Consider the following 27,444-nt stretch of genomic DNA (forward strand, 5'->3'; position numbering starts at 1 on the left):
TCCATGTAAGGAGACTTTCATCAAAATCTTTAGATAACTTTCAAATTCCCACAAAAGCTCTTAGTATCAAAATATTTAAAAGCTTTAAATTGAATTTTGCTTTTCTAACCTAAAAATTGCTTTCACCTGTCTATTCATCCCAAACAGGAAACTTATAAAAATAATGTAAGTTATTTTCAATGTAAAAACAAATCTATTTATTGACTTCCATGTTCCTTTAAGATTTGTATTTAAAATGGGTAGCTCTTCCAACTGGCCCTGCCTCTGCATTTGGTGCACATTAGGAGGCCTTCTGCTAATTTATATCGTCTTCCAGAGTCCATTTGAACCACATGCTGCATTTGGAAAGTACCTCCAACATTATCTTTTCCACGTTGCTCTGACCTTGTTTTAAGAGGCATTTTGTGTGTTTCTGCCTTGCTTTCATAAGCTGTGTAACTATCTATTTTTTCTGTCTGAATTCCCCTGGTGTCTTGAAATACCTTCTATTTTATTGCTTATTTTTAAGAACACAAGTACTGAATTAGCAAAGTTTGCTTGGTAAAAATACAAACAGGAGCCAGCCTGGTAGCATAGTGGTTAGGTTCACAGGTTTGGTTGCCAGGCGCGGACCTACGCAAAGCTTGTCAAGCCATGCTGTGGTGGCATCCCACATACAAAAAATGGAGGAGGATTGGCATGGATGTTAGCTCAGAGACAACCTTGCTCAAGCAAAAGAGGAAGATTGGCAACAGATGTTCGCTCAGGGCCAATCTTCCCCACACACACACAAAATACAAACCTATCAGGTAATGTTAAGTCCCTACCCTCCATTTACCCTCTTCCTAGAGGTCTCCACTGCTGTCAACACGCTGCATAGCTTTTCTGTTGTTTTTCTGTGCATTTGGATTCAGAGATCGATGACTCAGGCAACAAAATAGTTTTGGAGGTTGCTTTCTCTTCTAAACAACGTAAGTGGTATCATATTGTAAGCATTGTTCCACACTTTCTTTTCATCAAGATTATGTCTTAGAGATCTGTGTCAGGATACATAGATGCATATCATTTAAAATATTCTTCTGCTTTAAAGACTAATTCTTAGCTTTCTTTGGGTGTCTCAGATTCAATCTTAAGGAACTTAACTATCAAGTCATCAAAACATGCAATTTCAGGGGCTGGCCCCGTGGCCGAGTGGTTAAGTTCATGCGCTCTGCTGCAGGCGGCCCAGTGTTGCATTGGTTCGAATCCTGGGCGCGGACATGGCACTGCTCATCAAACCACGCTGAGGCAGCGTCCCACATGCCACAACTAGAAAGACCCACAACGAAGAATATACAACTATGTACCGGGGGGCTTTGGGGAGAAAAAGGAAAGAAATAAAATCTTAAAAAAAAACATGCAATTTCAAATCAGTTCAGAATATGTTGGACCCCTGCTTTGTACAGATCATTGAGAGGAATGAGATATGACTCATGCCCTGGAGGGAAAGTCAGGATGTTTCTTAAAAGTGGGGAAGAGGTAATAAACCCCTGGGTCATTAACTTTTCTGCTATATCATACATTTAGCAGTAGAGAAATGATCAATCCCACTTAAGAACAAAATAATTTAAACTCCAGGCTCAAAGATCCAGAAGCTGAAAGGAACCTCAGGAGGCCACCTGGGTCTGTCTTCTACCTTGAGACACTTAACTTACGATGGAAAATTAAGTCTCAGGGAAAATGAACGCCCAGGTGAAACTGTGCACACACTCCGAAAGGATCTAATGTGTTGCCGCAGAATCTATTATTCATTTGCTAGCATTTCTTTCCTCTGCATGTATTTGGTATCTTGAATTTTCTTCATAAAGTAAGGAAGAGTCTTATGTTTTCAAATAAAAGGCTTGGTCAGTTTACCAACCCGTAACAGGGAGGTGGACAGAGAATTTGTGGAAATACCTGTTCAGAGGTAGAGGCTTCCTGGCTGAGAGTCCAGGCACAGTGACTATTTGCCTGGTTCTGAGACCCACCTCTGCAGTGATGCAGCTAAACATGGCCGCAGTCTGGGGATCTTGAGGAGGTGCGCTCCTTCATCCCTTATCTGGATCTTCCCTTCATTCAAATGCTCACATTTCTCTGAACACTGGCGTGGGTTTCTAAGGACTGTGAAAAATGATCAAACCTTGTGAAGTGTTCGATGTTCTACATTGGTTTGCTAGGAATAGAAAGTAAGGTGCATGTTGGGCTCCAGGTGAGGCAGAAAATTAAGAATAGAACGGAACTCCCCCAAGGCAGCTGGAGTCAGCCTGTGAGAAGTAGGTGGCCCCTCCATGCTCAGTTATGACTCTAACATCGCCAGATCCCAGCAGGCAGACAGGCATGTGCCTGGACCTCGGGAACGAGTCAGGCAGAGCTTTCAAAAATCCTTGTCCTTCTCCAACAAACATTGAGCTTTAACAGAACAATTGTTAGAATTAAGGAGAAAGTTTTCTGCCTGAGACAATGAAGGCAATTTTTTCAATAGATTGAACGATCAAAGATGTAATGGATCCCAAACACCTGAAGTACACAAGCTGAAGAAGGACTTCTAGTTTTTGAATTAAGCTTATTTTAGATACAAGAAGATGAATTTAAAAAAAAGACCCAGATACATCAGAAACTAATTATTGACATCACAGAAAGATCACCCATGATTTGCTTTAAATTACAATATCCCACTGATGACCTTGCACTTTTATTTAACTTTTTAAAAGTCTGCACTTTTGGAGGTTGTTTTTAGGCAAAAAATTTGTATTTAGGATCCTTGAATCATAAAATATTAGGGCCTCATGTTCATATAGCAGGATCCTTGAAGGTTATGCCACAGGGACGTAATGAGACATCTTAATCATGCTGGTCATTTAAGATACTTTGTTAAAACACATGTCAACTAATGAAAATAAGGTAGAATTCATCTCTGGCTAAGAAAAGTATCTGTTAATTCATTTTTGTTTTGTTTTGTTTTAATTTGGACTTGTCTATAAGCAAGTAATATTTTAAGTCAATGCAATATGATTTTTCTGCATAGTTACATTTTCCTCCTACACCAGAGACACAGGAAATATTAATAAAACCCTGCTTTGGAGCATGCTGGCACTTTCTTGCTTTTATGACCCTGATTTCTGAGTGCAGAAGTTATATAGATCGATTCCCAGCCCCCAGACTATTCTCATCTATAATATGTCCTATCAAAATCAATTAGTCTGATTTACTAACAGCAGTATTTTTCATGTTAGTTTCTGAGCAGATGGCATTTATCAATTGTTTATATGCAAATAAAACATCACTGAAATTTTACTCAATGGAAAGACAATTGTCTGAGCCAGAAAACTTTTACCAAAATAATGTCTGACAAATTTGTTGGAAAATATGGTTATTCTTTTGACATCAATCCAAAAATTCAAAGATGTACAAGGGTGCCAGTTTGATTTTTAGCACTTCTTGCTTTCTGTGTAGCTCACTATGAATTTATTGTTTATAAAATATATTCTTGAAGCAATTTGAAGTTTAATTTGAAGCAACTGAGAGTGTAATCTGTATTACTTTTAGGGGTAGTGAGACAAAGAGTTAGATGAATTTACTCCCCAAAATGCAAAACAGGGCTTCCTTTCATTTGGGCTCAGCTTACCTCCCTGAAGTGGCGATCCAGAATTTGGGGGACACCTTAGCTCAAACTATCCACTACTTCATGACCTGCACACACCCCTCAGAGCCTGGTCGCTCTGAACTTGAGTTCCAACCTGTGGATACTCGTCTGTTGCAGAGGGTGCCTGAGGGCCCCTGCCCAGCAAAGGTGGGCCGGAAACCACACGTGTTGAAACACAGCCCTTGCCAAGGCGCCCTCGAAGGCAAGGGGCTGATGCAGGACTTTGAAGGCCAGGGAGAATAAAGCATCTGGAACAGGTTTTGGAAAACAGCAAAGCAGTCTACAAAGATATTAGTTTGATGTGTGTTTAAGGAAGGCCAGATATCAGACAGGAAGTAACCTGACATTTAGATTTAATTCTGTTGATCTACAGATTTGGGAATGTGCATCCTAGAGTGTCCAGCGTCCCTGGGAGCTGGCTCTACACAGGAGTGGTACTCGCTTAGAAGAAATGAACTGTCCAAACAATTTGCTGTACTTTCAGACTCTGGGTCTCAATGAAAATGTAATGGCAAGGTTTGCTAGTTAAAAGGATAAAAGTCAGGCCAACCTAGGTTTCCGCTCTATATCTACCACTAATAAACTATGTGACCGTGGGCAAGTGGCCTAATCTCTCTGGTCCTCTACTTTCTTATCTGCAAAATGGTGCTAATATTAATAATAACAGCGATATTAATGAAGGGTTTAATATATGCCAGGCATTGTTCTAGAAAGATATATTAAGTCAGTCCTCACTGAAAGTTTTGAGTTTAAAATTCTTATCTTTGTCTACTTGAGGAAACTGAGGCTTGAATGAAGTGACTCCAGCTCATACCACCAAAAAGTGCAAGGTCAACCTTCAGATCAAGCTGCCCAGGTCTAGAGAATGTGCTCTGACCCACAATGCCCCAAGGCAGGTAAGCTTCAGCTACGGACAAGACTGGGTCCTCTTCAGGCCTCTGTCACTTACAGGCTCTGGTACCTTGCCAAGGAGCAGTCTCCCTGTGCCTCACATTTCCCATGTGTAAACCGGGGATAATAACGGATCTACCTTGTGGCATCATTGTGGAGATTAAATGGTGAGGTGAACATGTGTTAAAAACACAGAATAGTGCTTGGTAAGGACTAGATAAGCACCTCAGTGCTATTATTATTATATTAGAACCCATACACTCCAGTGATATGGATTGGAGCAAAGATTAATTAACATGTGTAAATTACCTGTCCGTACATAATAACTACCCAATAAATGATTCCATCGGGGAGATTTTATGCCAAGTGTGACACATGATTCAGGTGTTAAAGAGACACAGACCACAGGGCACAGGCCCACCTGCCAGGAGGCTCACAGTCTATTGGGGGCAAAGAGGAGCAATTCTAGTTTTCTCCCCTCCAGATACTGGAAAATTCTGGCTTTAAGCAGTTGACTATATATGATCTCTCACCTGCCTGTGATGATAGTTAGTGGGATAAACGGACTGAAGAGCATTCATAGACTCATCTTCTGCCTCAGCCCAGTGGAGAGAATCTTATGGTGGACTCTCTGTTTCTCCCACTCAGGCACTCTCTGTCAGAGGACAGAAGCTGCCTTAGAGGATGGGCCAGGCTGACTCAGTTTCCATAATAAAATACTCAGTGGAGAGGGATGAGGAGGAAAGAAAGGTGCCATCCTCAGAACATAGCAGGAGCGTGTGCACGTGTGTGTGTTGGATGTGTATGTTGTGTCCACATGAGTGTGTGTTTCTCTGTGTGTGTGTGTGTGTGTGTGTGTGTATGTTGGGGGCTAGGGTGGTTCCAGTATAGCTGCAGGGTCTGCAGAAGGTAGAAGACAAGAAACGGGATTGCAGTAAGTCTTGAAAGGACCAGGATCTTCTCTCTTGTTTTCAAAATACAAGAATAAAGCAACTCCACTCCTTTTTATGACTTTTGACTCATTAATTGCATTTGTGCAAGCCGTGCTCCTTGGAGACGAAACAACCACGTTGTTTTCTGGGGCCAGAGCACCTTCTGTTGGCCAGGACCTGTGTTAGGCCTGTTTGTTCAATAACGGCTGTCAATTCCTGCTTGTCCTTGGCCATGTCCCTATAGCAAATGACATGATAGGGCTGGCTTGGTCTCAGGGTGGGTCACAGTCAGCATCCAGCAAGATTGGCCAGAGAAGGAGGGGCAAAGCCAGGTAAACAAGAACTCAGAAACCAAAACAGCTTTCTTTGAAAGTCAATCTTCCTCCCCTACTACCCTGCAAGATCATAGTGGGCTCACACCAGCACTCACGGTTCTTCCACACATACACCAAGGAGAAGTGAGGCTGCCTCCGTCAGCCCTTTCTAATGGAAGTGTCACTTGGAATTGAAGCAGGCTGATTTCACAGGAGCAAATGGCCTTGTTGAGGATAGCATTTTAGTGGGGAGGGGTAGAGCATTGATAAGGATGAACAAGAAGCTAAAGCAAAGACAGAAGCCAGCCTTAGTTTCTTGTGGCCATAGCACTGAGGACTTAAGTTTTTTGATGGCTGTTGGCCAGAGGCCACCCTCAGTTCCTTAGCACATAGGGTTTCCCAACATGACCGCCTGCCATCTCAAAGCAATTAAGGGAGGGAAAGACGGCAGCAAGATGGATGCTACAGTCTTATGTTACATAATCATCTACATATAATCACATACATGCTGTCAACTTTGTCATATTCTACTGATTAAAATCACATCACAGGCCTTGCCCACACGTAAGGTCATGAACACCAGGAGATGAGGATCATGGGGGGCATCTAATGAGTCTGTCTGCCATAGCAGCGGTCACCAACTGGAGTGTCTGCTCAATACAGAAACAACACTCTCTCTCTAAGAACTGAGTCAACCTTGGCAGCCACGTGTGTGCTGTGGGATCCCCACAGTCTGGCCAGAAGTATTTGATGTGCAGGCAGAGATCTGGCCCAAAGTGACACAATCAAATACTTCCTTCCAGGATTCTGGCATTGGGATTTACAGACAGCCAGTTAGTCTGGGCTATTTCCTTCCAAGGAAAAGGGACAAGTAGTTATTGGGTGACGTTTTTCCAACACATGAATGTGGGAACAGAGAGAATGAAGTTGGAACAGAGGAAAGAATAAAGGATCCCTAGAAAAAAATGGAGATTAGACATGGAGAAAAAATTTTGCCTGTGTTTCCAATAGCTATCTAGTTTCTCATGTAACTCAATGATTTTTGAGTTTCAGAGCTCTTCCAATATCCTGTCAGTAAATTCTCTATTTTGCTTAAGCTTTTTCAAGTTGGCTCCTGTTACTTGTCAAGGTAAAGAACCGTGACTAAGTTGAGATGTCAAAGTGGGCCTTATTTATTCTTCACTTATAACCTCTCCATCATCCATCTACCTGCCATCTACTGAAAAAATATTTCTCTCCTCCCTCTCATGGCCCAGGCACTATCCCATGCTAGGGTACAAGAGCAAACAAGACTCAGAGTTCCCACCCGCACCAACTCAAAGCCATGGAAGCACCAGGCATGTAAGCAGAGCTACAGGTAGGAGGTGCTGGGGAGCACCAAAAGGGAGCATGCACCTGAGCCCTGGGAAGAGGACTTCCAGGAATGCTTCCTGGAGGAAGTGACTAAACCGAGATGCCAGGATCCAGGAGGTGAAGAGGAACTAACCAAACGAAGGAGAGAGGAGAGAAGATTGTGCCAGGCAGTGGGAACAGCACGTGCAGATGGGATAGGGCAGGACAAACCTGAGACTCAGAGAGCCAAGTGTGTGTGAAGAGACCGTTCATGGAAGTGGTGAGGAAGTTAACATTTTACACGTCTGTCCCCAAAAATGATTGCCTCCTTGAAGCTACAGACTGTAGTATACTATTATTATTATGAGCATCTAGCTTGGCACTTAGGGATTTATTAATTAAAAATTGTGTCTCTGGGCATTTTATTTACTATGTATTTATATAAATTAAAATTCGCTCTTCAGTGTAAAGGGCTATGACTTTTGCAAATGCATACAGCTAGGTAAGCACAAGCACTATCGAGATACAGCACAGTTTCACCACTCTAAAAAATGCTCTCAGGCTGCCTTCTTGTAGTCAGCCCCACCCCTGCTCCTTGCCCTTGCTGGTATTTTATATGTATAGTATTTTGTTTAATCTTCATACCCACTTACACAATGTACATAGTATTATCTCTATATAACAGCTGAGGAAACGAAGGCTCAATCAATTTTTCTTCCTTATTTCCCCAACTCTATTCTCAAAATTGGGTGTTTAGGGTGTGTGTGAAGATAAGGGATTCCATTGTCTCAGATGCCTAGGTAAATCACTACGATTTCTCAGGTCACGCACAGGAAAAGATCAAGTCGGTTCAGAAAATCGCAGCTTGTTTCCCAAGACTTGGGCTCTGTACTGAAAGGATGCAAGCACAGAAGACCAGCATTATCTCTGGGGCAGGTCTGCCTTTCCTGCCTTTTGCTCACGGGCTATAGACACACATTTCATGGAGTCAATAAAATGCACCCTCTTCTCAAAAATGTTATGACAGCTGGCTTCCAGATCCTCTAATTGTGATGTCTTTTTCAAGAAGTATCCATTAATTATTTTTAATCATCTCTTGATTTTACCAAGAAGGACGTTATTTCTACAGGCAGTTCACTGATAAATTAGGGCATATTTTCATGTTGCTTTTTTCCTGTGGTGTGGTGTAACTTTCTTTGTCATCAATACATACGTCAAAGCAGGCTAACTACAGTGTTTCCCAGCCGCAGCATATGGTTGGGTCATGCAAAAAACCATCGTAAATCCTCCTTGACACTGGCCCAAAATGATATCATGACCTGGTCCCCTTGGAATCCAGATTTATGAAGATCTGAATGTGAGAACTGAGTGTTAGGAGCATGAGTTTTTAAAAACGTGCCATGTGAATACATCCGTCTCTTTGTATGGCTACTTGCCTCCATATGTGGCAAGTGAATGAAAAATACGTGCAAAGATATTTGAAAAATTCTTGAGGTGCCACAATAAGCTTGCCTAGAGCCCAATGCAGGGTTAGCACCCAATAAATATCCATTGAGGGAGTGGATGAATGGATGGATGAATGAAGTGGAACTTGAGTGAGTTATAAAGTAATCTTTTTCTAGAAAGCATCTCATACTAGGAAGGCATATTTGCCTTTCCAACATCTTTCTCCCTTTTTCACTTGTGATTGCACACCAAATTTTGTTCAGGAAGCCCTTCTATTCTCAGCGCCAGGGGTAAATCTTACTTCTAGCCAATCAGAGCATAGCATTTTTCGTGGAGATTGTGATTGGTCTGGGAACAGGCATGTGACCTTCTTTTTGCCCAATCAGACTGAAGGGGATGTATTTAAGTTCATGGCACAGGGAATTTTTCATTTCTTCTGATGGAGATTGGCAAGGAAGCATGTTACTGCATTTGTTGCTCTAGAGTTTTCTCTTACATGCCAACAAAATCCTGCCTGGGCTGCCCTACTTACCTTACAACTTTGAAGGGAACCAGTTTTGGTTTGAGGCTGGTGCTATACAAAGCAGAGGGAAAGAATCTCATCCCTGATGACATAGTTGAGCTCCAGGACCTTCCTAGAGAACACCCAGAATTCTGGACCACCTGTTATTTGAGACAGTAATTTCCTTCTGGTTTAAGTCACCTTGAGTTGGAATTTCTGTTTTTTCCCCTAAAAACAAAAAACCAAAGAAAAGTTTGAAGTTGAGAAGAAAATAAGAAAGGCTATTTTGTGTTGTTTCTATAAGTAATAACACCAACCTCTGCATGTGGCGCACACACAAAGATCACCTTTAGCTCCTGTCTTTCACTGCAAGTACCCTGGGGGGGTCAGCATTGTTATGCTGGGTTTACTCACTTCCTTCAGGTAAGACTTGCCCATCTGGAAAAGAAGTCCTCCACCTGTCTATTTGTGATAATTGAGTGTTTTTCTTTCCCTCGCTAGTTTTGCATGGTTCCTCTGGCAACACAGAGAAACAGAGATCTCTATCATCACAGACTCTACAACCTTCGCATGTTTTCACCCATTCGTACTACTGTCTCTCTCTAGTACATGAAATTCAGAAAACACTTTAGCAAATATTCCTTTCACACTTACTATAAGCAGGGTGCCATGCAAGTTATACAAATAAATATAAAATAACTCTTGCCAACAAAGATCTCATTCTCTAATTGGGATGACAGGCCATAGCATTGCAGACAGTGATAGGAGATCTGAATAAATAGAAATTCAAAGCTGTGTTAACCATCAAAAAATAGTATGTCATTAGTTGTAAACCTTTTTTTGGTCTGCTTCCCCACCATCCTGTTTTGCCTAGAGGGCTGCAGTAGTTTTCAGATCTGTTTGTTTCTACCCTGTGTTCTCTCTGATCAGTTCTTCACATTGAAACCACAGAGATCTTGTGGAGAAGCAAACAGACCATGTCATTCCTCTGCTCTTCCTTCACTGCCTACAAGACCCTGCCCAGGCTGCCCCTCTGACTCTGCAGCCTGGTCTCATACTGTGCCCCATCCTACTCTTTCTGTTTCTTTACCCCTGGGGGCTTTTCAGTTCCACCCAGCAAAGGCCTTTGCATATGCTGCTCCTCATGCCTGGAACACCATTCTCTCTCCTCTTCAATTAGTCAACACCTACTCGTCCTTCTAATCTCAGCTCCAGCATCCTGTCTTCAAAAAAGTCTTTTCTGACCTCCCTAAGTAGGACAAACCTCCCACAAGCTCTCATAGTCCCAGGAATCCTTCCTTGGATTTGTCCCCATTGAAGTTCTACAGCTGTTTGTGTCATCATTTGAAACATCACCTGTATTCCCCACACACCTCGAGGAGGTCAGGGTTTTATCTGTGTTTACTCATCACTGGATCTCCAGAGCACAACAAATTGCCTGGCGTGTGGTAGATGCTCAATAAATATTTATTGTAAGAAAGAATGAGTATATAAACATGCAATCCACACTCACTTTGTGCCAACACCATGCTACGAACCTAACCACATTGTCATTAACTCCTTAAAACCACCCTGTAAGAGAAGTGTTACTGTTGTCCCATTGTATAGTTGAGTACACTGAGGCTTAGAGAGATAAAATAACACGCCCAAGGTCACATGTAGGTGACAGAGTAGGGATTCCAACTAGGCACATGAGTTCAGGAACCGAACTCTTAACCACTGTCCTCCACCATGTTTCACAGATGAAAGAAAGTTCTGGCAGTTTAGAGGAGGAAAAAGCTTAGTGAGTGAACAGGAGTTTGGGCTAGTCTCACAAGACAAGATGACTTTGGCCAGGGAGGTAATAAGTAGGAGGGTAGGTACACAGGGACACTGCTAGCATAAAGGCTTCTTTGAGTAAGGCTCCCCTTCTGGGGAGGTGAATTAGAAAAAAATGACCCATTCTCCCTACAGATCCAGCTCCATCCCAGGATAGGCAGGTTACTGAGCCAAGCACTGCCTCAATTTCAGGTCCTACTTTCACCCCAGAAGGACTCATTTTTGCAGTGCACAAACCACACAGCTGTAGGCAACACCCTGCAAGTGTGAAGATTTAGAGGCACAAAAGCGAGAGGCGAAAAATCCATTTGGCTAGAGTGGATGCCTTCTGAGGGAAATGCCAAAGTCTGAGACTTGCGCTGTCTAATATAGTAACCACTAGCCACATGTGACTATTTAAATTTAAGTGAATTACAACTAAATAAAATTTAAAATTCTCTTCCTCATTCACACTACCCACTTTTCAAGTGCTCAGTGGCTACATGTAGCCATTGGCTACCATATTGGAGGGTACAGGGAGAGAACATTTCCGTTATTGCGGAAAGTTCTATTGCCCAGCACTTGTCTAGAAAGCAAGCTGAGCCATAGTTTGTAGAAAGGAGCTCAGCCTTTATGCCATGGGCCATGAGGAGTCATGAGAAGGTTGTAAGTGGGGAAGTGATGGCGCTAGGAGGAGTAACAATTATCATTTACTGAGAGATTCTGATGCGCCAGGTGGTATACTAAGTATCTCTCAAAAATGATCCCATTTAATCTTCACAAGAGCCCTACAAGGCACATATTACAATTACCCCCATTCTATAGGTGAGACAATTGAGGACCAGTGAGGTTCAATAACTCTCATAGCTCCAGGGCCACTTGACTCCAAAAGGCTCTACTTTATACCATGCTCCTACTCTGTAGCCAAGTTAGCCTGATGATGAGAGTGAACTACTCAACACAGCAGAGACTGAGGTCAGGGAGCCCGGTTCAGCAGCCCTGGAAGTATTCTAGGCATGAGATGATAACAGCTTCACTGGAGGGTCACGAGCTTCCTTCGTAGAAAGCTTCAGATGTCCCTTGTTCTTTGTTCCCAGTCTCTAGTTTGCTATAGTCTCCCTCTCTTCCTCCCTAACCGTTAATCACAATAGGCTACATTTTCCTTGGAATCATCTTTGCTTATCCTTTTGCTCCTTGTGTTGGTGTTTCCAGAGAGAATTGTGTTTGCATTAGGTTTTAACCTAATAAATTTTTATCCCTGGGAGGACCCCTCCTGCCTCATCCTGCTGTTAGGCCTTCCCCTAGAGATCCCAGGACACAGCTGGAGAGCTTGTGTGGGCCCCACCACAAGCCAAGCCCAGAAATCCCATCTGGAAATGTACGCGGAAGAAGCCTTCCGTCTTCTCCCAGTTCCCTCAGTGAATGGAAATGCACCAATGGATCCCACTTCCTGCTGGGATGCGGGGTCTGTTTGCTTCTCTGGCCTCCTGGTGTTGAAGGTAAACTTTCATGTCGAGTGGTTCTGCCTTCATTGTAAGCTCCAGCAGACTTGAGTTTGTGATTGTTTCAGCTTTAGGTAAGGCCTGTCAAGCAATGGAGATGGATTGGCCCTCCCTCAGTCTTGTAAAGAGAACTGGTTTCTAGTATTTGGTTTCATGGATTATGGACAAGCAGATTCCTATTGAACCCCTAAGCGAGTCTGTGAGAGAAATCGTTGAATACTGATTCATGGGTGATACCTAGGGAGGCTAAGGCAGTAGGAGGAAGGACAGAATTCCACACGCGTCAGAATCAAAGAACTAGAAAGAAAATCCTGACATCCAGGTTGCCTGGTCATGCTTTAACCACAACCCACACTTGCCTATTTAGTTACAACAAACACAAAAGAGATAAACATAGATGTAAGTTAGTCTAAACACCAAATTTTAGAAGTTTTTCCTCTGATGTCTAGTCGGCCATCCTGACCTTTATTGGAGGATAAACCAACTTGCAACAGCTGTGGCCAATTATTTACTGTAAGTCAGAGACTAAAGAGCTTGGATAATGAAGTGAATTCAGCATTAGAAGGAGAGCAATGTGTTTGGTACCGGAAAGTTACATTTTAAGTGGATTCTTGAACTCCAAAGATTGAGATAGCAAGTTCGCGACAGAAGAGGTCATGAAAAGCTCAGGATGTGTTCAGCAGTGGGCTTTGCTCACATGTGAGGGGTGTTACAAAAATGCACAGCCACACCTGGACATTCTTCAGCCTGGAATCGTCCAGGAAGATACTCTGTGCAGATGCTACCAAGATGACACGTCCCTTGCTGTCCATAAAAGTGATCTACAGCTGGCTGTGGAGTTACCCAACCATCTTGGCTACTCAGTAAGAAACAGATTTGGATTCCCTCACTCAGGCTGTCAGATTTTACAGCCACACAATGGTCTCCGGCAGTGTGGCCTCTCTGCAAGACGCTGCCTAAGAGGGGCTCAGAAACATTTGGCAGTCAAAAGAGGCACAAAAGTTTTGCATGATTCAGGGGTGAGTTCAAAGCCAGTAACATTTATGCTCCATGCCAAGAAAGTATTTTAAAGCCGGTGAGGTGCCTCTAAGCCAATAAGGTGTTATTACCTTTAAGCACATCCCTTTTGCCTTTTGATAATAAGAGCTGTTTTAAAGTATTTGAAAAATACTATCCACAGTTTAAAACAGGATACGTCACCTCTGCACTTTACGCTTCCAAGAGAAAAAGGAGCCTTGCTTGAAATTGATTCGCTTCATTACAGGCAGATAATCCCGCCCCCAAGACACACACACACACACACACACACACACACACTCACTCTCTTATCCTCACCTGTGCTGCGAAATAATGGAATCTGGCCACTCTGAGTGTGGCAAGAGGAGCAAGGAGCCTAACAAATTTCTTCTCCAGAGTCCTACTGCCTAGAGGCTAGGCCACAGGACAGGGAAAAATTTGCTGTAAATACTCCCCTCTTTTGAATGGGGTTCGGGCTCATGATGCCTTCCAGAGCCAGCCCTCAGGCTGAAGGAAAAGCAGCTGAGGACTCTGTGTTCTAGAATTTTAATTAAACAGACCACAGAACCCACTTGCTCCCAAATTGAATTCTAAGTCTGAATTTGAGAACAACTCCAATCCTTAAGAAACAAGTGGCAACAAGCAGGGAATGTCATTATTGTCCTGGGCAAGAGTTGAGCATAACAGCATAGAGGCAGTAGAAGGGGAAAAAGATCCAAACAAACAAACAAACCAAACAACTAATCGCAGAGTCCAGAACTAGACGGCTTAGGTCCCAATGCTGGCTCTGCTATTCACTGTGTGACCTTGGGCCCATTACTTTGTTTAGACAGTTGGTGAATCCCTGTAACTCGAATTATGCCTTCGAACTGGAAGTGACCTTGGAGATCCATTAGCCTGACCCACGATGGTTCAATGAGACTCCAGAATTCCCAATTCTCTGTCCTTCACTATTTCCGCCAGAGAAGACCAGAAGGGTGTCCATGGTGGCAGACAAGGAAAGGCAGAAGATCTACTGAATCTTTTGCCAAATACATTGTCCTAGATTGGAAAATATCTGAGAATCACTCATATTTTGAGGGTAGGAAACAAAGCTAAAAGTTCAGGATCTTGGAGGGTTAATTGACAGCTAAGGAACTGCTTCTTATCCCTCTCCCTCCTTCCAGGGTTCGGTCCCTGGAGTGAGTACAACCATGCTTCATCCCACTGTTTACTATATAAAGCATGAGGTTCACCATGGAATATAAGCTCCTTTTCCCATCATCCCACCATATTCATCCATTTTCAACTGTCACCCCACGTATACTCTCTGTCTGACCACACTGACCATCTCCTGTTGACTAACGTGTCAGACACATTCATGACTCCAGGCTTATTCATGCTATTCCTTCGATTTGCAATGTTCTTCTCCCTTTTCTCACGTAGCAAATCCCTACTCATTCTTCAAGATCAAGACCAATGTTAACTCTTCCATAAGATTGTCCCAGACACTATCACTAATTCTAACAATAGAAAACTTGAGTACCTACTAAGTATCGAGCACTGTGCTGAATGCTTTTTATAGTTATCTCATTTCATTCATGAATCCTCATATTAAAATTATAAAGTAAATACTATTATGATTCCCATTTTAAGATGAAGAAACCAACTCTTACCAGAGTTAGGTAACCTTCCCAAGGTCACAGAGATAGTGGTAGACCCAGTTTCAAGTCCAGATCTGTCTGACCCTAGAGGTAAGTTCTGTCCATACTGACTCTCTCAATGAACTTTACTCATGCTTTGGTTACATCATTTTTCCAGTTTAACTTCACATCTTTTTCTCCTCTCCAGGATTAAAAATCAGGTTATATGTTACTCTGTTTTATATCTCTAATGCTTAGCTCACTGGTTGGCCCACAATAGATACTTAACATAAACGTTTATAAATGTGGAGCGCAGCAATGGATAGGTAGATGGACGAATGGATGGAGGGAAGGAAGGAATCAAGGAAGAAATATTTGGCTTCCTCAGGGTGGCATATTCTAAACAAGCTAAACTCTTCCAAGTACACCAAACATCATATTCCATAAAAAAGAACGTTCATGCTGCCTGAAAAAAGTACCTAGATATTCAAGCATATTTGATATTAACCCTGGGCTTTATTAATGGCAGGAAATTCAAAGGAACGTCAAGTCTGTACTGTGTACACCTATGGCCATAGAAGAGGAGCCTAAAAATGTTGGACAAAGCAGAAAACATCTGGACCAGGTCATAACCTTGAAGAATGAAGATATATGCTCTCTGAGCTCAGTCATTTTACTTAAAAAAAAATCCTTTCTGTACTTCTCATGACTTGATTGCCTTGCCTTTTGATATGTCCTCCAAAGAAGAAGTCTCGTCTACAGACTTCAAATAGGTAAGCCTGCAGCTGCTACAAATTCAAGTGTTTAGACTACATCAACTTGCTTTTATTAGGGATGCATAAAAAGATCTAGAGAAAATGAGAACAGATCTCAGCCTCAGGCGAAAATATAGAAGGCAGCAAACAGGCACATTAGGGGAAGTTCAGAAGTGGATACCTGTAGCCTAGTGTTCAAATTGGCCTGGCCAGAGTGCAAGCCTCCTCTCAGAGCATATGAGCCAGCGTGGTTATCATTCGGTGTTTTCAAGACACGTCAGATCCAACATGAGAGGCAAACGTGAATTTCCAGGTGGGGATAGAGAGTGGAATCAGAATTCTGAGTGACACGTTAAAATACAATCTCATGGTCTGCAAGGCTGAAAGGCTTTGAAGCAGCATCACCTTTGGAAGCTCCAGGGTGGTCACGTCCAACTATGAGGTAACTGCAGGTCGGTTTGCGATGGGAGAGCACCCCAGGGCCCTGCCTTGATGTGCTCTCCATGTGGAGAAGCTGAGCACCCCCCTGATTGGAGGCAGATGGGAGGTTTGGAAGCTGGATTAAGTAGAAGCTTTCTGCCATTTGTCTTTGACCCCAAAGGGAGAAGTGATGTGACCAAGTGCTACAAAGAACTCAATGATTTAAGCTTCATAACTCCTATATCTCAGCAAAAACTTTGGCTTAGTTCTAAGCATCTACTCGTGCTTTGGGTGGACACCTGAAGCTGTTTTCTACCTTGATTTTGTCCAGTTTCATTGTGGAAGAAGAGGCGTTTATAAATTAAGAATGCCATGTACGTGCTTCCACATCCTAAATATGAGAAATAATCATTGATTCTAGTTATCAGGTGTTAATTAAGTGCAAGACACTCTGCCAAGTACTTGATATGACACTGTCTCATTTAAACCTTACAAGCCACTCAGAGAGAGGTACATGTTCATTCCACAGCAGAGACCGGACTCACACACAGACTTGCTGTCACACCACATTTCCCACTTGCTCTTACCATAATGCAATACCACCCAACTTGTCACATGTTTATTCAAGTTTTCCCTAGGTTCTTAATGATCAGAACTGTGTTTCACCCTCTTGTGGACGTCACACAGCATAGCTCAATAAATTGATGAAAGCTTTTTATATTTTAATGAAAAAGACAGATATTGAATTTTTCAGAAGATGAATGTGACCTGTGCACTGAGTCCAACAGGAATGAATTAAGAGAGGAGTTATGTCAACATGAGGGTGGAAGACTCCTGGGTGAGGCTGTGGTTCAAGGCACCATCTTATATCAAGGTACGTGAACCTGGGAACCATACAAAGGGTATTTGTTGCTGGAGGATAAATGTTCTGTTCACTCGGGAACCAAGACCACTTCAAAGACCATTTGTTGGCTTGGTGAGAAGCTGTTGCCAAGGTGAAGAGTCCCTATGTCCCAACTGCCCATAAACATGTCTTCAAACAGCAGGAAGGAGCTGTACAAAATGGCTGTAGTAGCCAGAGCGGGGAATGGAGACTCAGGAAGTGGATGCGTCTCCCTCAGTAGCAGAGACCGAGCCAGGAAGGGTTCCACGTGCCGACTGGCCAAGACAAACACAGTCCAGCGCTGACGGGGAGGTGGCCATTGGGGAACAGCTGAACCACCACAGTCATGCAGCCTCTCGAAAGATTGTCACCGCAAGAGAGAAACTAGGGCCTGTGGTTTCCTGCTGTCCTCTCTGGTACACAGCTTGAGCTTCCAATGACTCATGGCCAATGGTGTGCCAAGATTTCACGTCCCATCTCTAATGGAGACCAACCTGCACAGAGCCACGGCTGTTCCCACTGCTTCCTCCTCCTGAGGAGCTTAATGAGGGGATTAACGATGACCAGGATGTGAGTGGACGTCTTCACACGAGCAGCTGGGTTGTAAAACTGACTGTGCACAGGCATGCAAGGACAAAGTGGGGGGTCAGTAACTATCAGCTATTCTGAGCCAAGGCTGCTGTGTCTTAACTCTGTTGGTTGTGTGGGGAGAAGGAAAAGAAGCTAACATTTATTAATGTCAGGGCTCTAGAGAGATGGTGTGGTTCCGTGGTTAAGAGTGAGGGCATCAGATTGCATCTGGCTTGGCCACTTTCTAGCTAAGTGATCCTGGGAAGTTGCTTAGCCCTCTGAATCTCAATATTCTCATCCAGAAAAAAAAGGAATATTCGTAGTATCTAGTCCATCAGATGGTTCTGAAGATCAAACAAAGATTATAAATGTAAAGTTTGGTAAATGTTAGCTTTTATCATTGTTATTATCATTGCCACTGATAATCAAGTTTGGTTGATGGTGGTGCTGATGAACAGAAAGAATTATTTCAGAGGGAATTAATACCTATTATTGAGTAGAATGCTTTATGGAAGTTGAACGCTGGACTCCAGTTATAAGTTGGAAGAGAGCCTTGCCCCCAGTACAGGGTGCATTCTGTGGACGATTAAGGCTAGAGACGCTTTGGGATCTGTATGTACCTCAGGAGTAGACCAACCAAAGTAACCATCCTACATCCCACTTGGCACCATCATTAATAATCCAAACCCCAATCACACACAAGCTTGCTATTCAATTCTGCCAAAATCTATTGAAGGCTTGTCACATGCCTTCATTGTCACCCACTAGGCACTGGCATGGGGGGGTGGCGAGTGTAACAGAGAGGTGTAAAACATGGCCCCTGTTATTGACACATTAGTTGAGGAGAGATAGACATGTGTCCACTCAGCTAATGCTAGGCAGGCAAATGGCTGCTCCAGTGCTGAGACAAACTACATGCAGGGCGCATCGGGGAGAGACTGATTCCAAATGGGGATATCTGTGAAGCCTTCTTGGGAAAGTGGGTCTTTTGAGATGAGTCTCAGAGGAAAGCAGTATAGATAAAGGGGTGATCTTTTGCAAAAGCAGTAACCTAGAGTGGAAGGAAGGGATAAACTGGAAAATAAAGTTGAAAAGAGGGGAAAAGACCATATTTTGTAGAATTTTTACTATCAGGCCAAAAGACTTGGATTCTGTTATTTCTGTTGGGAAGTAATATGCATTGGGAATGTAAGGTCAGGCATTGACTCTGAAATGAATTTGAGTCATGGCTCTTCCTTGCGTGCACAATCTGACCTTGGAAAAATACTTTGCTTCTGGACTTCAGTCTCCTCACTGTAAAGTGGGGATCACAGCAGTGCTAACTCACAGGGTTGTGGATGTACACGGGCTGCTCAGCACAGTGCCTCTACACAGTAGGCTTCTATGAAAAAGTAGCTGTTGCTACCATTGTCAGCAATCAAGAAGCTGTTACAAGAGCTTAGGGAGAAATGATGAGTGTCTGGACAAGGAGAGTGGAAAACAAAAGGATGGGATGTATGCAACTTTCAGAGGCAGGGTAGGGAAGTTAAGAGCCTACTAGATGTGAGAAGTCAGAAAGGAGAGGTCAGTGATGGCTCAAGGATTTAAGCCCAAGGAGATAAGGAGTTTGAGATGGTGTCACGGAAAATGATCTCGGTTTTGGGTGTAGTGAATCAAAAGTGGCTGGTAATTCCTGTAGATTGGTCTTTTCCACAGAAATTTCAAATGCAAAGGTCTAAATTTCAGTATAATTTTTAGGATAAAAGACTTAGATTGGGGGATCATGTAGGTAGAAATAAAAGGCAAGCCTTTGGGATGATAAGATGATCCTGTAAAGGTCTTTAAAAGCAATAAAGTTGCTGGGAAATGGACAATATGAAATGTTTATTTATAAGACAGGATAGAAGAAGGGAAACAGAAGAAGAAGCAGTTACTGTGTTCCAGAAATCAAATGATAGAGCTTTCAAAAAGGCTACAGGTGGTCAGCTCTGCAGATGGCAATGAGGTCATTTGTGTGATGATGCCCTCCTTCCATGAGCATCTTAGGAGAGTATAGGAAAAGAATTAGTCTGTGAGGCATTAAGGAGAAAATAAAGGAGGGGGCATGGTGTGTGCTTCATTTGTAAAGAAGTTCAGAAGTAAAAGGAATGTGAGAGAGAGTGGAAAGGAGGTTAAAACCAATCTAGTGCAAGGCAGGAGTGAGTTTTGGGTAGAAACTATTTGAGCAGGTTTCTAGAGTAGACGGAACATCCATTGGAGAAAAGTTGAAGATGCACAAGAGGAAAGAGGTTATTGATGATCTGAGGAGAGACAGGAAAGGGTGTGAATTACGAACTCAGGAGGGATGCGTTTCGGGGCAAACCAGGACCACATCTTATGTGTATTCCAGAGCAAGGAAGAAAAACTGTGTTTTAAGGCAAAGAAATTTGTATTTGGGTAGTTGGAGTTCAGTTTTGTATACCTTTGTGTTCTAGCAATCTGTAGATTTTCCTTTAATAATTTCATAAACTTTTAAAAGTTAAAAAAAAAAGCACGTTGCAGTAGGGTTTTGTTCCCTTAATTCTCTTGAGATGCAGAGTAGGGGAGCAAGGATAACCTAGTCACAACCTCATTAAATCCCAATAGTGTAGCCTACAAAAGGAGAATACCCACCAAGAGGACAGACTGGAGTTCAAATGACATGATATAGGCAGCTGGTTCTGTAAAATTGACCTGTATATACCGAGAGTTTGTTATTTTCATTTATCATGTTGATCACATTTTGTTCCTGAAGCTCTTTGTGGAACTTTGTCCATGACTTGAAGAGAGAATGATGCCTGGGCCATGAGCAAAATGGAAAATTTGTGCAGTGCTTGTGCTTTATTTGTGCCATAACTAGATAGAGAGTGATGCAGAGGAAAGCAAGGCATATCTGGAAGTCAGTCCCTGTCAAATAGTCTGAGAAATGTGCCACTACAATATTGAGAAGATTTCATGGATTTTCCCCGAACAAAGGCCTCTTCTTCCCCAACTTGTTTCCAGTGGTGTCTCCAACATGGTTTTGAATGACTCAAACTTTGAGACTTCTACCACTTCCCTTGTTATGCACGTTTGCCATTTCCCAGATTTCACCATTAGGGCATTTCCTGAAATTTAGCCCAATATGTTCCTCTTTTCTGACTTCAAAAAGGATTCTGTTTCAAGCCTCAGCTGTCAAATGGGGAACCCAACTGTGAACAGTAGCGAATTTGACTGTGACATCAGAGTTTCCAATGGTAGCCTGACTTTCCACCCTGAGATCCAATTCCCCCCTTGATTCAGGATTTAAGAATAATGCACAGGCTTCTTCAGACCTCACTGAGGTCCTCCACTGTTGGAGCCAACAGCAGCGGGACCCCAATTGCCTTTGAGGTTGGCAGCCTTCAAGGACTGTCTGCCAAGAACACCCTTGGAACCTCATCACCTTTCCAAGACCCTGTTTTTAAGCAGATCAAAGTACTTTCCTCATACTGGTGAAAGCCAGAGGTCCAGGTCAAGGTGAATGAGTGTGGGATTCTGAAGGAAGCTGGCAGAACATCAAAGAAGAATTGGGTGGGACCTGAGTCCTTTCTTTGAAAACTCTTTTCCATTGTTTCCAAGACTTTTCCAGTCTGTCACATTATTGAACTTGCCTCTCTGCTCCCACCCTAGTCTCTAGAACTGCCCATTAATTCAATCATCTGATGCTTAGATTCCTTAGGTGTTTGCATGTTCCAAAAGCCAAGGAACATCCATATTTCCTGATCTATACATGTGCATAAACGCCTATGTTTGCCCACACTTACCAACCATCTTATCTGAAGCCCTGAACTCACAATTAAACTTTCTTTCTTTTTATTCTGAAAGAATAAAAGTTGTATCCCCCATAACACTTAATGCATAGTTCTGTGTTTACCCCACCAGACTATACACACCCTGAGGACAGCAATCATGTCCTCCTATGTCATCTCTGTGCCCTTCCTCAGGCCTAGCACAGAGCCTGCTGCACTTTAAATATTTGATAAATTGTTAGTTATCACTACAAGTAGTCTTAACTTTCCTCCTAATTTTAACAAGTATTTGTTTGTGCCACTGCAAGGACTTTTTGGGAACTGAATTGTCACTCTTGATGGGCAGAAAAAATATATAGTCAAGGTAAGGGCTTCCTAACTCATATCAAAACCAAAAATAAGCAGGCAACAATAAATACACTGATGATCACAGTCATCATAGGTAACATTCTTGGACCATTTAGTGTGTGTCGTACATGTAGAATGTGTGCTCTGCCATTTGTTATCTCATTTGGCTCTTAACGCTGGACTGTCCTGGGCTCAGCCCTTGGTCTTCACCTCTTCTCCATCTACATTCGCCTTGGTGATCCCACATGTCAGCTACATGCCACCCACTCCCACCTTCTCCAGACTAAACTTCTCTCCCAAACTCCAAACTCATGTATCTACTGCCTCCACTTGGATGTGACCAATTCAACATGTCCAAAACTCACTCCTGATCTCCTTGCAAAAGCTGCTGTTCCTTCTGGCTTCCCCAACTCAGTTGATGGCAATAGCAATGTTCCAGTTGCTCAGACCAAAATCCTTAGAGTCGTCTAAATTCTACTCCTTCTCTCATGTCTCAGATCCAATGCACAGGAAAGGAAATCTTACTGACCCTATCTTCAAGATATATCCAGAATTCAGCCATTTCTCATCACTTCCTCTCTATTCTAGTCCAAGCCATGACCACCTCTTTCTTAAGTTGGAGCTCTAATAGGGCTCTCCTAATAGGGCTCCGTTCTTCCACCCTGTGCCCCATGCATGGTCTCAACAAAGCAAGCAAAGTAGACATTTTTCTCAGACTACAGTGCCTCCCAGTTTCACTCAGAGAAAATGCCAGAGTCTCCCCAGGGTCTCACATGACTTAGGGTCCATTTGTTCTCTGACCTCATGTCCTAATACTTCCCCCACTGAGCTCCTGACTCCTGCCACATTGTCTCCCTTGCTCTTCCATGGATGTGCCAGGCAGGCTCCCCACTCTGGGTCTTCACTGCAGCAGTTCCCTCTGCCTGCAGGCACTCTTGGCTAATTCTCTACCACTTTCACCACATAAGGACCCTGCTTTGGTTCATACATGCCATTACGTGCTGCTCCTTCTTAGCACTGCTCTCCTTGTCCACACTTCATCCATTACTTTTCCCAGAAGACACTGAGCTTCAAGAAAAGAGCTCTTCCCACTATGGTATCCTCAGCACCCAGCATGTTCCAAGAATAGTGTCTGCTTAACAAATGGATATTGAATAAATGAATTAGTAAATGAATGAGTGAAGAAAAGTAATATCTCGTTAGGGCACCTCTTATTTCATTCTTGAGGTTAATGTGATTAGATATTGACCTTGCAAACAAAAAATAATCTACCAACGTATTAGTAAAGGCAGGTCATGCTGCAGTAACAAACAACCCCAAAATGTCATGGCTCAAGCAACAAAGGTTCTATTGCAAATGTAAAATGGTGTAACAAGGCAGTTCATTACAAAACTTAACACATGCTTACCCTGTGACCCAGCAATTACAGTCTTGGGCATTTATTCCAGAGAAATGAAAACTTACTTGCACAAAAACCTAAACACAAATGTTCACAGTAGCTTTGTTCATAATAGCTAAACTGGAAACAACTCTAAGGTCTTTCAGAGAGTGAATGGTTAAATAAAATGTCTTTCCCTGGGTGAATGGTTAAACAGACTATGGTACATGTATACTGTGGAATACTACTCGGCAATAAAAATAAATGAACTATTGATATACACAATGGCGTGGCTGGATCTAGGGGAATTATACTAACTGAAAAATAGCCAGACTCAAAAGTTTACATATCTGGTTACACAACATTGTGAATGTAATTAATGGCACTGAACTCTACACTTAAAAATGGTTAAATTAGCAAATTTTATGTTCTATGTATTTTACCATAACAAAAAAAAAATTACGATTATATGTTGCATGACTCCATTTATATATTCTTGAAATGGCAAACTTGGAGATATAGAGAACAGATTAGTGGATGCCAGGAGTCAGAGAGAGGGAAGAAGGGTAGCACTAGGAATTCCTGTGATGGAACAGTTCTGTTCTTGACTGTGGTAGTGGCCCTACAAATCATACATGTGATAAAATTTCATAGAACTAAATACATGCAAGCACACACAAATGCGTGCATGTAAAACTGGTGAAATCTGAATCAAATGACTGGATTTTATCAATGTCTATTTCCTGGTTGCACTATTGTTTTACAATGAGGTAAGATGTTACCATTGAGGGAAGCTGAGTGGAAAGTGTATAGGATCTCTTTGTATTATTTCTCACAACTGCATGTGAATATACAGTTATTTCACAATAAAAAGTTAAGCAACAACAACAAAGCATTATTTCTCACTTGTGCCACATGTCCTACTTGCTATGGTTGGGGGTTCTAGTCCATGTGGGTGGCGCAGTCTCTTAGAGCCTCCACCATCTGGAGCATCACCAGCCACATCACCAAGGGAAGGGAACATAGTGAGTTATTCCCTGGTTCTTAAAGATTTCCACCTGGAAGCAACACACATAATTTCCACTCATGTTTCACTGGCCAAAGCAAGTCACTTGCCTCTCCTAACTTCCAGGAAGTAGGGAAATTCAGTTTGCCATACATCTGTAACAAGGAAAATCAAAATATTGGTGATAGTACTAATGATCACAGCGGTTGTTTAAGATTATATAAATGGTCAAAGTATTCATAAAGCATTTTCCATTTACTTCTTACCAATGAAATAAGGGTCTTCCACTTAATGATAAATCAAATATAGGGAAATACAAGTATGAATATTACTGGTCACTGTGGATAAAATTTTGTGTTGGGCCCAAGTTTCGCTTTTTGGAAAAGTGAAAGCTTTCTGAAAAGGATAATAGAAGTGTTAAAATATAATTTAAAATATACCCATGTAGCAAGGACAATTTCTCCTTGGCTTTTGCTCTTACTTCCAAGTGTTTGCGGAAAATAACTGCCCACTGAATTTTCATGCAAGTAGTGCTTGCAAATAACCTTTAAGTTTTCAATCTGGAGGCACAAGTGGTCAATTGAAAATGTAATTCAGGTGTGCGTGAAAGTTTCTGCATGTTAAGGGAGGCCATGTGGAGGCATTGGGAAGGGTGGGCATGGGTGGATCAGACTGATAGGTTTCAGAGGACATAAGTGTGGGACAAATACCAGAAAGACCAGGAATTTGCTAAGAAAAGAAACCTGATACCATTAATCAACAAATAACCACATTGCTCCAGAAATGACCAACTGAATGTTGTGGTTAAAAATTAAGTCAGTATTTTGCTATTTGGAAATATATCTAAGATATAGTCTTTAACTTGTATTTCATCAGAAGACGATTATATTGATCAGAGTTGCTTAGGAATGGGGTCAAAGGAAAACCTACCTTTAGTGAGCATCCATTATATGCTCGTCATTGTAGGGACCATGCCAGTGTAGGAGAAGACAGCATTTCCTCTGCCCACTCTAGGTCCTTCTGGCTGGGCTACAAATTAAATTGACATGACATAGAATAACAGAGGAAAATCAAACAAAGATTTATAACATGTATACATGGGAGACACTCAGGAAAACTGAGTAACTCTCCAAAAGGGTGGAGGCTCTCATCTTAAATATCGTCTTCAGCTAAAGACAAAGAAGGATATTGGTGGGGGTGGTGGGGGGCAGAGGGCTGGGTGGGGTGTTGAGGCTTTGAAGGGGAGGAAGACAATTCACATGCAAAAGGAAAAGCAAATGTTTGGTAAATAGAACTTTGATAAGAGGGGGCTTAGCAAGGATCCTCCCAGTCTGCCTGATACCCAGAGTTATATATGGTGATGGCCTGTCCTGGGGACAGGCCTTTATTTTAAATCTCTTTTAGACAGTTAGGGGGAGGGTCAAAGTTTCTTTTAGAGTCTTTTGTTCTTAAAAATAATCAAGGCAAAGCAAAAAGACACATGTTAGGGTGGCCAATTCTGATCCCCCACACCAGCCATCTTTAACCTGCACAGTGATCTTGGACCATTATTAGCACCCTATTTTACAAATGCATGAAGAGTTAGAAAAGTGAAGCCGTGTGTCCAGAGCTGCTGTTTGTGCCCGGGACTACCTGACTGCAGAGTCTGTCTGGTTCTGTCTGGTGGACCATGCTGTGCCTCTCATTCGTCTTCAGTTCCCTTGAGGCAGGACTATGAACCAGGGCCCCATGACTGGGCTCAGGCTCCTTTTCCAGACTCTGTTCAACTTTCTTCCATCACCCCTAACCGCCAGCCAGAGATACCTCTCCCACCTTCCCAAGCCCAATATTCAAAGTCCAACCTCTGTGCCTTTGCAAATGCTATTCCTCCTGCCCTTTCTTCCTTACCTCTGTACCCCAAATTTTACCTGTTCTGCAGGTACCTGGCTCACGTGCTGCATTCTTCACATCTTCCTCCATCATTGCCTTAAAATCCTTCAAATACAAGGCAAGAATGGAATCAATGAATTAATGAATAGATGGACAAACGATATCTTCCCCTAAGAGAAATGTTCTATCCTTTCTTTCCATAGCATTTGTTCTTGCCTTTTTATTCTGCTGGAGGTCAGTAGCTCTTTCCATTCAATTCAGAAAACATTAGTTGAGTTCTTCCTCCCACAAAGCTCAGTGCTGTGTAAGATGGGGAATACAACAATAGGTAAGACCCAGCCCAGCTTCCACCCTCTAGGTGTTTGAAATCACACAAATAACAGAAACTTCTTGTCACATAAACGCTAATGCCCTGGAGCACCCCTGCCGGACTCTCAGCTCCTTGAAGGAGGAAGTGCATTTTCAGAGTAGGGGACTCGACTTCATGCCTTTTCTAAGCGAAGTCTGACTCAGATCAACATCTTTCATCAAGAGCAAAGCCTAGTGCAGAATGACCCCATTCCTGGCCAAGTCAAGACCCACCAGGCTCCGGGATGGATGGCCTCATTGCCCAGGATTGCAAATAGCCCATTGTGGCTTCAGCTGGTCCGAAATGATAAGGTTAGAAAACCAAACAATATCGTCCTGAGGGTTCATAAAAACACGCAGAAATTAGAGAAGCCGTAGCATTCTTAAGAGTTATCATTTATTATTATAACCTTGCTCATTTCAAGAGTGATCCCAGAACATTAAAAAAAAATTATAATAAAATAAGATGGCAACATAATACTACTATTTAAAATAAAATCATAGATTAATACCAGAAAACTCCAGACTATTCCATTTAACTTCATGTAGGGGAGGCTTTGAAATTAGGTTAAGTGACTCCAGGCTTTTTATTTATAGAAACAACTTGGATGTTGGTCTGAGAAGTGAGATATCCAAGTTTTCAAATAAACTCGAGTCACAGGGAATTGTAAATAATGAAGAAGCATGTGGATAAAAAATAAATCTTTTAAATACCCTGCCTAATTGATAGGAAAAGCATTTCACATTAGATAAAACCCAGTAAAAGATTTAAAGACAGGATGTCTAAATTATATATGTATATATATACACACACACACACACATACAAAATTACAAAACCTGTACCACCATGTTATATCCTGAGGGGAAAAAAGAAGGAAAAAAGCACATGAGAAAGAAAGTTGCATTGCTATAATAAAAAAAGAAGTAAATCCCCCCTCCCCAAGAGGAACCATAGAAATGCACAGGGTACAGCCTGGCGGCCAGCCCAGCTGGCCAGCAGTGTTCCTTTGTTTGAATTAGTACAATACGCCCCCTCTGGGTGGATACAGCACTGTGAACATAGGACTTGGCATCTGAGGAGCCCTTATGCTGAGAAAAGGTGC

The sequence above is a fragment of the Equus caballus genome, chromosome 16 (genome assembly GCF_041296265.1).
Source record: "Equus caballus isolate H_3958 breed thoroughbred chromosome 16, TB-T2T, whole genome shotgun sequence".
Classification (NCBI taxonomy): Eukaryota; Metazoa; Chordata; class Mammalia; order Perissodactyla; family Equidae; genus Equus; species Equus caballus.